This window comes from Oryctolagus cuniculus, chromosome X (genome assembly GCF_051225735.1).
Source record: "Oryctolagus cuniculus isolate XC-2025 breed Fujian yellow rabbit chromosome X, ASM5122573v1, whole genome shotgun sequence".
NCBI classification, from domain to species: Eukaryota; Metazoa; Chordata; class Mammalia; order Lagomorpha; family Leporidae; genus Oryctolagus; species Oryctolagus cuniculus.
The window spans coordinates 29,730,954-29,744,102 of NC_142888.1; the positions used below are offsets into that span (position 1 = coordinate 29,730,954).

At 41.2% G+C, this 13,149-nt stretch overlaps 1 protein-coding gene and 1 pseudogene across 4 annotated transcripts in view; one reads left to right on the forward strand and one right to left on the reverse strand.

Moving 5' to 3' along the window:
* The window catches only part of EFHC2 (EF-hand domain containing 2), a 183,590-nt gene that overhangs the window by 124,219 nt on the left and 46,222 nt on the right, over positions 1 to 13,149 (reverse strand). The gene's annotated exons all lie outside the window — the stretch shown is intronic.
* LOC138847740 (3'-5' RNA nuclease TATDN2 pseudogene) lies at positions 3,398 to 5,711 on the forward strand (annotated as a pseudogene). The gene is made up of 2 exons (XR_016227973.1): positions 3,398 to 3,526; positions 3,765 to 5,711. The product of XR_016227973.1 is annotated as a 3'-5' RNA nuclease TATDN2 pseudogene (transcript).

The following is a 13,149-nucleotide window of genomic DNA, read 5'->3' on the forward strand; positions in this document are numbered from 1 at the left end:
TGTGTGTGTGTGTGTGTGTGTGTGTGTCTTTCTGTCTGTCTTCTCTTTCTGTCTCTCTTCTCTTCTACTCCCTGTCTCCCTAACTCTGTCTTTCAAATAAATAATCTTGAAAAAAGAAAATACAGTGTGGAGAAAAGTATATTCACAATAGAATAAAAAAATTTAATAGTTAAAAGTCTTAAAACTCTACAGCCCAGATAAAACTCTAAAAATATTTACTAGAAGACACAGAAGAATTTGACTAAAATGTAAAATATATTCTGAATAAGCAGACCAAAATAACATATTTCATATGGGTTTTTTAAAAGATTTATTTGGAAGGCAGAGCAACAGAGAGGGCAAGACAGAGAGACAAATCTTCCATCCACTGGTTCATTCCCCAAATGGTCGCAACAACTAGGTCTGAGGCAAGTTGAAGCCAGGAGCTCTATCCTGGTCTACCACATAGGTAGCACCATCCTCTGCTGCCTTCTCAAGCGTATTAGCCAGAAGCTGGATCAGAAGTGGAGCAACCAGGACTCAAATCGGCACTCTGATGTGGATGACAGTGTTGTGGCCAGCATGATAGCAGCTTAACCCACTGCACCACAGTGCTGGCTCCACAGAAACATATTTTGTTAGTGTTTTGGAGGTAATTAAAAAAAAATTCTAAATTCACCTGATAAACAAGTCAACCTATTAAAGGTAATTGTAAAAATTAATGGTAACAGCTTTTCCCGAATTTATACCTTAATATCATGCTTCACACTGGCCTCAGAATCAGCCCTTAAGGCATTCAGATCTGGCTGAAGAGCCCATGAGAGTATTTTAGGCATGAAAAGCCAAGACACTCTGGCAAAAAAAAAAAAAAAAAAAAAAAAACAAACAAACAAACAAACAAAAAAAACACCTAAATGAAAGATCTCTGTGGGTGAGATCCCAGTGGAAAGAACAGGCCATCAAAGAAGGAGGTACCTTTATCTGAAGAGAGGAGAGAACTTCCACTTTGACTATGACCTTGTCTAAATAAGATCGGAGTTGTTGAACTCAAAAGGCTTCCATAGCCTTGGTTACTCATGACAAGAGCATCGGGTGATTACTGATGCCATAGACAAGAGTGTCAATTGTTAAGTCAACAACAAGAGTCACTGTGCACTTACTCCCCATGTAGGATCTCTGTCCTTAATGTGTTGTACAATGCGAATTAATGCTATAACTAGTACTCAAACAGTACTTTACACTTTGTGTTTCTGTATGGGTGCAAACTGTTGAAATCTTTACTTAATATATACTAAATTGATCTTCTGTATATAAAAAGAATTGAAAATTAATCTTGATGTGAATGGAATGGGAGAGGGAGCAGGAGATGGGAGGGTTGCAGGTGGGAGGGAAGTTATGGTGGGGGGAAGCCACTGTAATCAAAAAGCTGTACTTTGGAAATTTTTATTTATTAAATAAAAGTTAAAAATAAAAATATAATGCTTCAATCATTAAAATAATGCAACACTAGAGTAACAAGACATAATTGTAGGTAGAAAAGAATAGATGAGAGGGCAGTGCTGTGACGTAGTAGGCTAAGCCTCCACCTGTGGTACTGGCAGCCCATATCAGGGCTGGTTTGAGTGTCAGCTCCTCCTCTTCTGATCCAGCTCTCTGCTTAGGGCTTGGGGAAGCAGTGGAAGGTTACCCAAGTACTTGGGTTCCTGTACCCATATGGGAAACATAGAAGAAGCTACTGGCTTCAGATCGGCTCAGCTCCAGCTGTTGCAGCCATTTGGGGAGTGTACCAGCAGGTGGAAGACCACTCTCTCTGTCTCTCCCTTTGCCTATAACTCTGCCTCTCAAATCTTTTTTTAGAAAAAGAAAAGAATAGATGGTCTGGAAATAACCTTTATTAAATATAATAATTTAACTTATAATGAAAAGACAAACCTGGAAAAGCATCAGTGTATATGTTCACCTATTATAAACCATAACACAAAATAAATACCAGATAGGTTATCAGTTTAACTATACCACTACTCCCACCCCCTAAAAAAATGTGTATCAAAACCTCAAAAGTGGGCGATGACATTCTAGGCTTAGAAGAAAAACATGAAAAAAAAGTATTTGACTGCGAGCCATAACTTCTATATACTAGAAGATAAACAAGCAACATACTATTAACAATTTTAATAAATGACAAAAATTTATTTCATACATTCTTTAACTTTTAAAAGATCTTAGAAATGAGAAAAATACACACAAAATTCACGGGGTCAACAAATACAATATTCACTCCAAGAAATTATCAAATAAAATTGCAATGAGGCATCAGGTTTGTGTGTGTGTCTTTCTCCTATGAAATGGACCATTCATTATCGATGGGATTTTAAATCAATATAATTATTCTCGGGCAATGTGGTACTATGCTCTGAGGAACTATATAATGAGGTATTACTACAGAAAAAAAAAACTATAGGGAACCATGTTGTTGATGAAATGGAAGGGTCTGGGGAATTATGCTACATCTATGTACTCTAAGGAACATAATAAAGGTGCTAGAATGTTTTTGAAACCTATGGAACAGTAAGAAAAATATTTCCCATATGTAGCGACTTTTGAGGCAGTAAGAAAAAAACACTAAGGATACCCAATAATGTGATGTGAAAATAGCACAGGACTGAAAAGGGTTAAAGACCACAAGTGTAACTATTTTTAAAAGATATAAATTATGCTTTAAAAACCCTGACTGTGCGTTTTGAAAGAAGGACTGTGCGTTTTGAAAGAAGGGTGATGGTTTGGGGGGGGGGGGGTAAGAACAAAACACACTCAACATGGCGCAGCGATGGCAGCAGCTCAGGTGGAGACAGGCCAGCAGACCAAGGCAGCAGCGGCATAGATAGACAAAGTGACGTCAGTGGATGTGGTTGGGGAGGGACGGCGAGAGGAGGGGGCATTTGCTCTTCCTGGGGGATGAGGCTTCTGGCTTGGCACGGCCTGGGAGGTGGGGCAATGGGGTCTGAGCGGGCTGCCTCAATCTACCTCCGGGTTGGCTTTCTCCCTTGCCATGCTTGACCTTGAGGATCGGGCCCTCTAGGCCAGTAGCTCAGCCCAGGGGCATCGTAATTCATCCTCCAGGGGCACCTGAAGGGCTTTCACCTCTCCGAACAGACTTATGTTCTGAAACAAACATTAGACTTTTGATGTCCCGGAAGCATTTGGAAACGTCAGAAGTGCCTCGATGCACAGGAAGTAACCACCCCTCCACGTACATGGCGTGTGAGGCGCGTGCGGCGATCTTGCAGGCACGTTGTGCTCTCGGGCGGCAAGCCGGGCTTTTAGCTTGTCCTGGGTCGTTGCGGCTTTTCTACAGCATTTTACAATCGCAGTGGGAGGGCTCTGACGTCTGTGAAACACTGAGAAAAGTGAGAGTGGAAAAAAAGAAGACAGGACTGGCGGTGTGAGAGGCGTTGGCGACTGGCGCTTGGCGCGAGCTGCGGAGCGCCTCCGTGGCACGAGGCTGCGGCACAGTCGCGAGACCCAGCACGACCGGAGCGGCGGTTAGGTAGGCTCCCCGGTAAACGGCCAGCCCAGGGGGCTAGCTCAGCGGCGGGATTCGGGCGGGCCTGCCCCCCGGCTTTTCCTGGCGTTCCTTCCACAACAGAGATTCTAACGCAGGCCCACGTGTGGGCTAGGGCCGTCTCCAAACCGCCCGATTGGGAGCACTGAGGGTTCCTCTGTCCGCGTGATGCCCTGTGCGCCCTGCCAGCCTGCTTATTTCCTTCCTTCTTTCTTTCTTTCAGCCTATTTCTAAAAGAAATGGCTTCTCTAGAGGACTCCTACAGCCTTAAAGCTAATTTCTCACAGAGTTCCTGTAACCTCATGAACTCTGAATTTGCATCTGAGGAACGAAATAAGTCTGAGGGCCCAAACGTGTCTCAGAAAAGCAGGGATAAACGCAAAGACAAAGGTCATTCAGGGCTTCACCGGAAGTCGCTCGGGGGCATCCGGGGCAAACAGGTGCCACAAGGAACGGGTGCAGCTGCCCCTGGTGTAAAACCCAGCAGGGAATACCCAGACTTTGAAGAAAGATCAGCCAGGCATGTCGCCTCTGCTGCTCAGAAAGGGAGAAGGTCAGCCCCACCGCTGATCGGCTTCAGTGACAGAAAATCAGCGGTGACCAAGTCGCGTGAGGCACTCCGGGAGGAGCCACTTGGTAACCCCAAGGAAGTGTTTTTTGAAAAAAGCTCTGCACCCCTGGGAGTTCCGGATGGCTGCAACTCGCACTCACTAAACCAGATGGGTCAAAAAGAGGCGCTGGCCGAGCTCCCCTCTCCGGGAGGTGGCTGGTCTGATAAGGAAGGGCTCTTCTCCAAGAAATTCTCTGAGCACAAGCCATTCTCACTGGGTCTCCCAGTCGTTTCAGAGTCTTCCTTGACCAATGATCCTGATGGGAACCAGCCTTATTTGTACTGTAGTCCTTGGAAAGACCACCTGGGCCCTTGGAGTGGCAATTCCAAGTTTTCTCGCTCTCCTGTCAGTGGCAGCTCCAAGAGCAGGAACACATCCCAGGGTATGTGGAGCAGGGAGAGTGGGAGTACTTACTGCTATGACTACACAGTGAGCTCCCAAAACATGATCAGAGATCTGAAGTTGACAGAGGAAGATGCACCCCAGAATTCGTGTTCATTTGACTTTTCTGGAAATGCAGAAGTAGAGGAGAAAAGAGCTTATCAAGAGGAGGTGCTGGCACATCCTAACGGGAGACAGGCACTTGACTTCCTGCCAAACAGCCACAGGCAGCCATACCTAGAGAAGGATGTGGGTTTCATTGATACCCACTGTCACTTGGACATGCTCTATTCCAAACTGTCTTTCAAAGGGACCTTTGCCAAGTTCAGAAAAACTTATAGCTGCTCCTTCCCTAAAGAATTTCAGGGCTGCATCACTGATTTCTGTGATCCTCGCACCCTCAAGAATGGCCTTTGGGAGGAGCTACTGAAAGAGGATCTGGTTTGGGGGGCGTTTGGCTGTCACCCTCATTTTGCACGTTACTACAATAACAATCTTGAAAGAAATATTTTGCAAGCCTTAAAGCACCCCAAGACTGTAGCATTTGGGGAGATGGGCTTGGATTACTCCTTCAAGTGCACCACATCTGTCTCACAGCAGAAGAGGATCTTTGAGAGGCAGCTTCAGCTGGCTGTGTCTCTAAAGAAGCCACTGGTGATTCACTGCCGAGATGCTGATGAAGATCTGCTGTGCATCATGAAAAAATTTGTGCCTCCCGATTACAAGATCCACAGGCATTGTTTCACTGGCCGTTACACAGTCATTGAGCCCCATCTGAAATACTTTACCAACATGTATGTGGGCTTCACAGCAGTCCTGACCTACTACACTGCCTGGGAGGCCCAAGAAGCTGTGAAAAGAATCTCGATGGAGAGAATTATTGTGGAAACCGACGCTCCCTATTTTCTCCCTCAGCAGGTTCCCAGAAGCCTTTGCCAGTTTGCCCACCCCGGCATGGCCCTGTATACGGTGCAAGAGATTGCCAGAATCAAAGAACAGCCACTCTCCCAAGTCTTGGCCACCTTGCATGAAAACACCAGTCACCTTTATGATCTTTAAACCAGAGAAGACATGGTCAGGGCTCTTCCGAAAAAGGGAGGCCAGCAGCCTGACACAATACAGACTGGACTGAAACTTTGCTTGTGACCCAGGTCAAGGATTTGTTTGCTGAGTCCATTGGGGATGAGTTAAAACAGGACAAAATGTGTTCCTTAAAACGTCTTCATGGGATTTCTACTATTGGCTGGTAGGGTGGAATGTGTTGGGATGGGAGGAGGGGTAAGGGGAACTGCTGTTGGTGTTTATTGAGGGTTTCTCTTCCCAGCCACAAAGTGACAGGCTAGTCAGTAAAGAAGAATGTGCAGTAGAGTATAATGAGTTTGCCAGTGCAAATCCCTGTTCTCTGCAGCCTGGTTTTAAGTAGTTGGTGAATGAAGTTATCCTGCTAACTGTCTTTAAGGAAAAAAGGAAAAAAACACATATTTTTGGAAAAAGTATTGTTGAGTTTAAAAATGACCTAGGTGATTTGTTCTGTTTATTCACAAAATGTATTATAGGATATATAATCCACAGTTTGCTGTTAAATTCATAAATTCAGTGACTTTTCAATTTGCAATTTCTTATTTCTAAAGATAAACTATCACTTCATCAAATAGGAAACTAATTTAGACAAATAAAATTTAGATAATTAATAGTCATGACACACTAAGGGGGCTGCAGAGGAGTTTAGAGTGATGAGAGCCAAATTTGTTGATTCTTAAATCTGAACTAGTGTTAATCCTAAAGCTCTTCAGATAACAAGTATATAATAATAGCAATTGTTCACTCAGATTGTTCTGGTTCTTGAAAGGCCCAAATGTATGCCATTTAGAAATACTGCTCAAAATTGAACTTCGTGACCTAAATCAAAGAGTCCCAATATTGGATGAGGTATGTCATTTTAAAAACTGAAAATCTGTTTTCAGCCTCCAAAACTGAACCAATGAAAATAGACCTAGAATACTCCATCTTCTCTGGTTTCATTGTGCCCATTTATCTGGATTAGAACAGACCAGGCAGTAAACGAAGAGTTCTTGAATTAATGCAAGTATATAATGAATAACTGATTTCATTAACACCTATGAGTTACTGACAATATTTAGGATAGACAGTGACATTAGGACAAGAATAGAGAAATAAACCATCATATTTCCAGCACCCTTGTCTAATTGAAAAGCCAGGGCAAGAACCAAAAGTCCTTATATTCTGCTGTTAGATGTCATATTTAATAAAAATAAATAAGCCTTACTAGGAACTTGAAAGGTCATATTCCCTATAAAACAGTATATCAGATTTCTTCTTTACTGGGAGTCCAGTTCTTTGAGAAGAAAGTTTTAAGGGTAAGAAAGCTGTAGTGTTTACTTAACAAAGTCAGTCAGTTCAATGTGAAATGCTTGATTTGATTGTCTTTTTCAAAATAAAACCTTTAAAATCTAAGCCAAGGATTTGAGCTAAGAAGCTTCTCTGGTTAATGTACGCTTCAAACAGACATTGCTCAAAGTTTGTCACTCAATCCGAGGGGCCCTGAGCTTGTTATAAAGAGTGGTAGAAAATGGTGTTATAGATACGCATTTTGTGAAAACACTGTTGTACAAAATTGCGAAGTTTCACAGGTTTTTTTTTCCTTAATTTCAGGATCTCACATGTCCTTTGATGTGCTAATATGTACTGAAAATATCCGAGAAAGTATTTCTCAGTTACTTATAGATTAATATGAGATACAATTCAACAAGCTCTAATTCTCTGGCAATAGCAGCTCAGGAAAGTGTACCTCAGTCACATTCTCTGACTTGCAGTGCCCTTACCAACATTTAATACATGTCTCCACTCACCAAAATTCTTACTACATACGTTCCACAAGAAAGCACAACACCATATATCTGTGTCTAGCAAAGTGACATTACGAAATGGGATTTCACAGATGGATGTGAATGAACTATTGCATTTAGACGGACACATCCAACAAGATAAACAGGATATACAACATATTACAGAAAGTAATTTTCCTTTCCAAAAAAGTGTGTTTTTATATGGGAAAAATACTTTTCTAACCTGCTCCTCTCTCTCTACATTTTTATGGCAAATACATAGCCTTACCATAATTCAACTTTATTTCTTTAAGAATGGGAGTGAGCAATGTAGTCCTTTCTGAGTGCTGTATACCCAGGGTGACCTAAATCAAAACCCAGAATCCTCATTTACTTAGTTCATGAATGAAGTAAGGAACAACACTTCATCTATTCATGTTACTGGTAAAACAAATCTTGCAATCCATATGTGCAAGATTTGGAGCATTTTATAAATAGTTTACTACTTAAGTGATAGTTCATTAAAAGTTAAAGAATTGTTAAAAAAAATAACACTTAACTGTTTGTATGGCACTCATGTCTCACTTAACAATTCTGGAAGCTTCAGAAAGCCATGAAGGCAGCTGGTGATCTCGAAATTCAATTTGCCATTATTGGTCCCTAGGCCATCAGTCAGTCCAGAGTCACAGGGTCTCCCAGGCACATTAACGGGCTCCCTGAACCTTGGCAAGTTCTTTCAGGGCACATCAATATTTTCCTTCACTTAAATTTTAGAAAGGCAGCTAGTTCTATCTTTAAAGCCTAAAAGGAATAAACTCTGCCTGCTTTGTCTTGGGAGACAGGAGGGATTTTGTTTTTTTTTTTTTTTCCAATTAGTCTGTATTCATGTCTAACTTGAAAAATCTTACAGGCTTATTAAGAAATTTTTGAGACTAATAAAGAGCACAAAGAGGGGGAAAATAGTCAATAATCCTACCACTTAGAGACAATCCTTTTGACATTTGTATTAGCTCTTTTGTCAATTTTCTCTAATATTTCTATAGTTATTGCCCAATTCCAGCATGTACTCCTTGAGTCAGTTTCATTAATTTCTATAGAGTAGTCACGTCACTTAATCTATAGCATAAATCTGTACATTTTTTTTACCTCCCTTGAATTTGTGATTAAATGACATTGTCTGCATTTTTTGTTTTTCTGAGCAAAGCTAAAAGCTTGTTAATTTTATTGATTGCTTGAAATAATCAACCCTTAGATTGCTTGTGCTTGTTCAAAACTGTTGCTTACTGCTTTTAAAATACTGTGCCTTTAAATTTATTCTTTTTTTGCTTGCTTGCTTTTTTAGGAAATTATCTGACTCTATTTATATGGGGAAATATTTGAACATCTTAATATAGCCATACCATGGAATAAAATAATTATAAAGAAATAATTCTTCAAAGTTTCTTCTAATTTCCCCTCATGTTACTTTTTAAAAATTTTTTATCTTTAATTAGTTGTTTTTTTTTTGTTTTTTTTTTTTTGTTTTTTTTTTTTTTGACAGGCAGAGTAGACAGTGAGAGAGACAGAGAGAAAGGTCTTCCTTTGCCGTTGGTTCACCCCCCAAGTGGCCGCTACGGCCAGCACACCGTGCAGATCTGAAGCCAGGAGCCAGGTGCTTCTCCTGGTCTCCCATGCGGGTGCAGGGCCCAAGCACTTGGGCCATCCTCCACTGCCTTCCCGGGCCACAGCAGAGAGCTGGACAGGAAAAGGAGTGACCGGGACAGAATCCGGCACCCCGACCGGGACTAGAACCCGGGGTGCCGGCGCCACAAGCGGAGGATTAGCCTAGTGAGCCACGGCGCTGTCCCTTTAATTAGTTTTTAACAGCTTCAATATAATTTGCAGATAAAATTCTAAGAATATAATGATATTTCCTTACTCCCTTCTTTTTTGCTTTCTAATGTATCTTTTATTGTGCTTTTTATAATATTTTAAGTTAAATGCTTATTTTTAATTTGGGGGGAAGAACAAAGCATTCAATGTCTTAAATCTGTTATTATAACTCTGCTGTATATATAGGACTTCTTATATCCATGAAGTTTACTTTTCATATTCTAAAAATATACATGCATTACAAAAATGCAAGTAGAAAGTGTGTGGTATTTCTATTACCTGGAGCCCACTGTTGTTATCTTTTCTTAACATAATTGTAATCACACAGCTATATTTAATTGTATATTCTTTTAAGTAATTCAAGTTTTTCTGATTATGAAAGTAATTCATATCTGTACTTAAGATTTATATGCCATAAAATCCCATCACTAACTGTTAAGTTAATGTTATGGTAAATTTTTACTTATACTCTTTTAAAAAAATAGCTAAAATCACTAAGTATGTATGTTTATTAAGCAGAGTAAATAACATTTACAGGTCCTAGTGAAAGATGATATAAAGACAAACTTGATTTTTTTCTCTACTGATTAAGAGAGATCTTAAGTCTATTCATTTAAATTTCTTAAAAATGTCAACTCAGTTATTAATTCCAAATATTAATATCTACTGAAACTGAAGGAAAGTAACATTTTTCCCTTTTTATTCCCATCTTGTATTTTACTATTGTATTTTTATTCCCATCTTTATATTTTACTATTGTTTCTTATTTTATCTTTCAATAAATCCTTAAAATTTTTACATCGTTTTGTGCCTTATTTATAAATGTAATTATTAATTACCTATAAGTTTCTTTCCACTGCTCACAAGTATTCCTTTTATTTCATGATTTCCCCAATGGCTGAATGTTTAATGTGCTTTCATCTCTTAATTGAATGGAGTATACATCTTTAAGCAACATTCTCAGGCAAAGTATATGAATGACTATTTAGAATTTTATTTATAATGAATTTCATTTTATTTATAATGAATTATGTAACTAAGATCATCTTTCTGTTGCTTTCATTAATTAATGATACCTTTGCTACGTCTAGAATTTCTGGATGAACATTTTCCCCCTAAAATTTAGATTCTGCTTTATCATCTGGCATTCAATATTATGGAGAATTGTGAGGCCAATTTTGTCTTTGGGAGTTAAACTACTTTTTCTAATCAAAATGCGTGTTAATTTCTTTGCTCTGTCCTTGAAATTATTTTTTTTATTTATTTGACAGATAGAGGTAGACAGTGAGAAAGAGAGAGACAGAGAGAAAGGTCTTCCTTCCATTGGTTCACCCCCCAAATGGCCGCTATGGCCGGAACTACGCCAATCCGAAGTCAGGAGCCAGGTGCTTCCTCCTGGTCTCCCATGTGGGTACAGGGCCCAAGCACTTGGGCCATCCTCCACTGCCTTCCCGGGCCACAGCAGAGAGCTGGACTGGAAGAGGAGCAACTGCGACTAGAACCCGGCACCCATATGGGATGCCAGTACCCCAGGCAGAGGATTAACCAAGTGAGCCACGGTGCTGGCCCCTGTCCTTGAAATTATTATAAAATTTTCCAGGATGTTCCTGGTTGACTCTTTTTTTGTTATGTTCTCTAGTAATAGAAGTATTTAATTTGTACATTTGCCATTCTGTAGTCCAGAAACTTGGTTTGGCTTTTATCGTTCTCTTAGGGAATGTATAGTCAATTCAACTTGCTTTTAGTCTATATTTTCAAAGGCAGAGTGACAGGGCAAGCATGGAGAGGAGAGCTTCCATCTGCTAGATCACTCTCCAAATGGGTACAACATCTGGGAATGGGCCAGGCCCAAGCCAGGAGCCCAGAACTCCATCCAGGTCTCCCACATGGATGAAAGGGACCCAAATACTTGGGCCATCTTCCACTGCTTTCCCAAGGGCATTACAGGGAGCTGGATCAGAAGCAGAGAAGCCAGGATTCAAACTGGCATTCATACGGGATTTTCAGTGACACAAGTGGTGGCTTAACCTGCTGCGCCACAATACCAGCCATTAGCTACTAATTCTTCAGTGACAACTGTCTCCATGTTAAAGCTTCATCCTCTGTCCAACATTTCATTATCTCATTGCTCTTAAATCTGATTTCTTAATCCTCTGTTTGGAAGATTTTTTTCAAGTTTGCCTTTTTGATCTCATATCCCATATGCCCCAGGTTAATTTTTTTTCTTCATATATTTCAGATTTCTTCCTTCTTCAGCAAGTTCCCTTTGCCTTTCTGCCTACAGTCTCCTTCAGCAGCACTTTAAATTTATTCTTTGTACCAATTTCTCTTTCCAGTTCTTCAGTTTGCTCTCACTGCTTACTTTGTTTTATATACTCCTTGCAATCAACAGAAATCAGAGCACATTGTTATCAAAAATATTCATTTTCCTATAGAAAATACTTTTGAAAGAAATATTTTTCTTCCTTTGCCTCTTCAATATTATGTTCTCCATTTATACCATATAATCTGTTCAGAAACCTTATGTCAAGTTTCTTTGCTTTTTTTTTTTTCTTGACAGAGTGGACAGTGAGAGAGAGAGAGAGAGAGAGAAAGGTCTTCCTTTTCTGTTGGTTCACCCCCCAAGTGGCCGCTATGGCCGGCACGCTGTGGCCGGTGCGCTGCGTCAATCCGAAGCCAGGAGCCAGGTGCTTCCTCCTGGTCTCCCATGTGGGTGCAGGGCCCAAGCACTTGGGCCATCCTCCACTGCCTTCCCGGGCCACAGCAGAGAGCTGGACTGGAAGAGGAGCAACCGGGACAGAATCCGGCGCCCCAACCGGGACTAGAACCCGGGGTGCCAGCACTGCAGGCAGAGGATTAGCCTATTGAGCCGTGGCGCCGGCTTTGCTAATTCTTAAACAGCAGTCTGGACTGCTGTCTAGACTGCTGTTTCCCCCAAAATAGGGTGGGTGGGTTTTCTTTCACTCCCCCCTTACCATCCATCCTAATGTTCTCAGAGTCCTCCTCTGAGACTGGTTGATAAAAATTCATACATAGCATACTAAGAGAAGTAGGAAAGAAGCTGGGGCCATGGTTAGTCCCCAGGAGGAAAAACTTTTTCCACATAAATATTTTTTAAATTTCCACTTTTTTAAAGATTTAGTTATTTGAAAGGCAGAGTAACAAACAGACACAGATAAAGATCTTCCTTCCATCTGTTGGTTCATTCCCCAAATGGCTGCAATTGTCAGGCTTGGCCAGGCTGAAGCTAGGAGCCAGGTCTCCCATGTGAATGGCAGGGGCCCAAACACTTGGGCCATCTGCTGCTGCTTTCCCAGGTGCATTAGTAGGGAGCTGGATTGGAAGTGGAGCAGCCAGGACTTGAATGGGTGCTCTGATATAAGATGCTGGCATCACAAGCAGAGGCTTAACCAGCTATACCACAATACTAGCACCCCGCCCCCACATAAACATTTTATCAGTTGACCTGACCTCCATGTCAAGAATAGAGTGGCCAGTCCTTTGTGTGATGTTGGCTGCTGCATCAGAGAAAGTCTGAATGCAGGGTCCGCTTTGCCATCAATGTGACTTTTTCTGGGCCTCCTAGTGATATTTTAGTTTTTCTGAAAGGCAGAGAGAAACAGATCTAACATCTCATTCACTCCCCAAATGTCTGCAGTAGCCAGAGACGGGTCAGGCTGTAGCCAGGAGCTCAGAAGTCAATTTGGGTCTCCCACATAGGTGGTAGGGACTCAACTACTTGAGCCATTACCTGCTGCCTCCCAGGGTGCATATTAGCAGGAAGCTGGGATTAGAAGCAGAGCCAGGACTCGAACGCAGGCACTCTGAGATGAAATGCAAGTGTCCCAACCAGTATCTTAACTGTTGTGCCAAATGCTGACCTCCCCAAATCTATTAA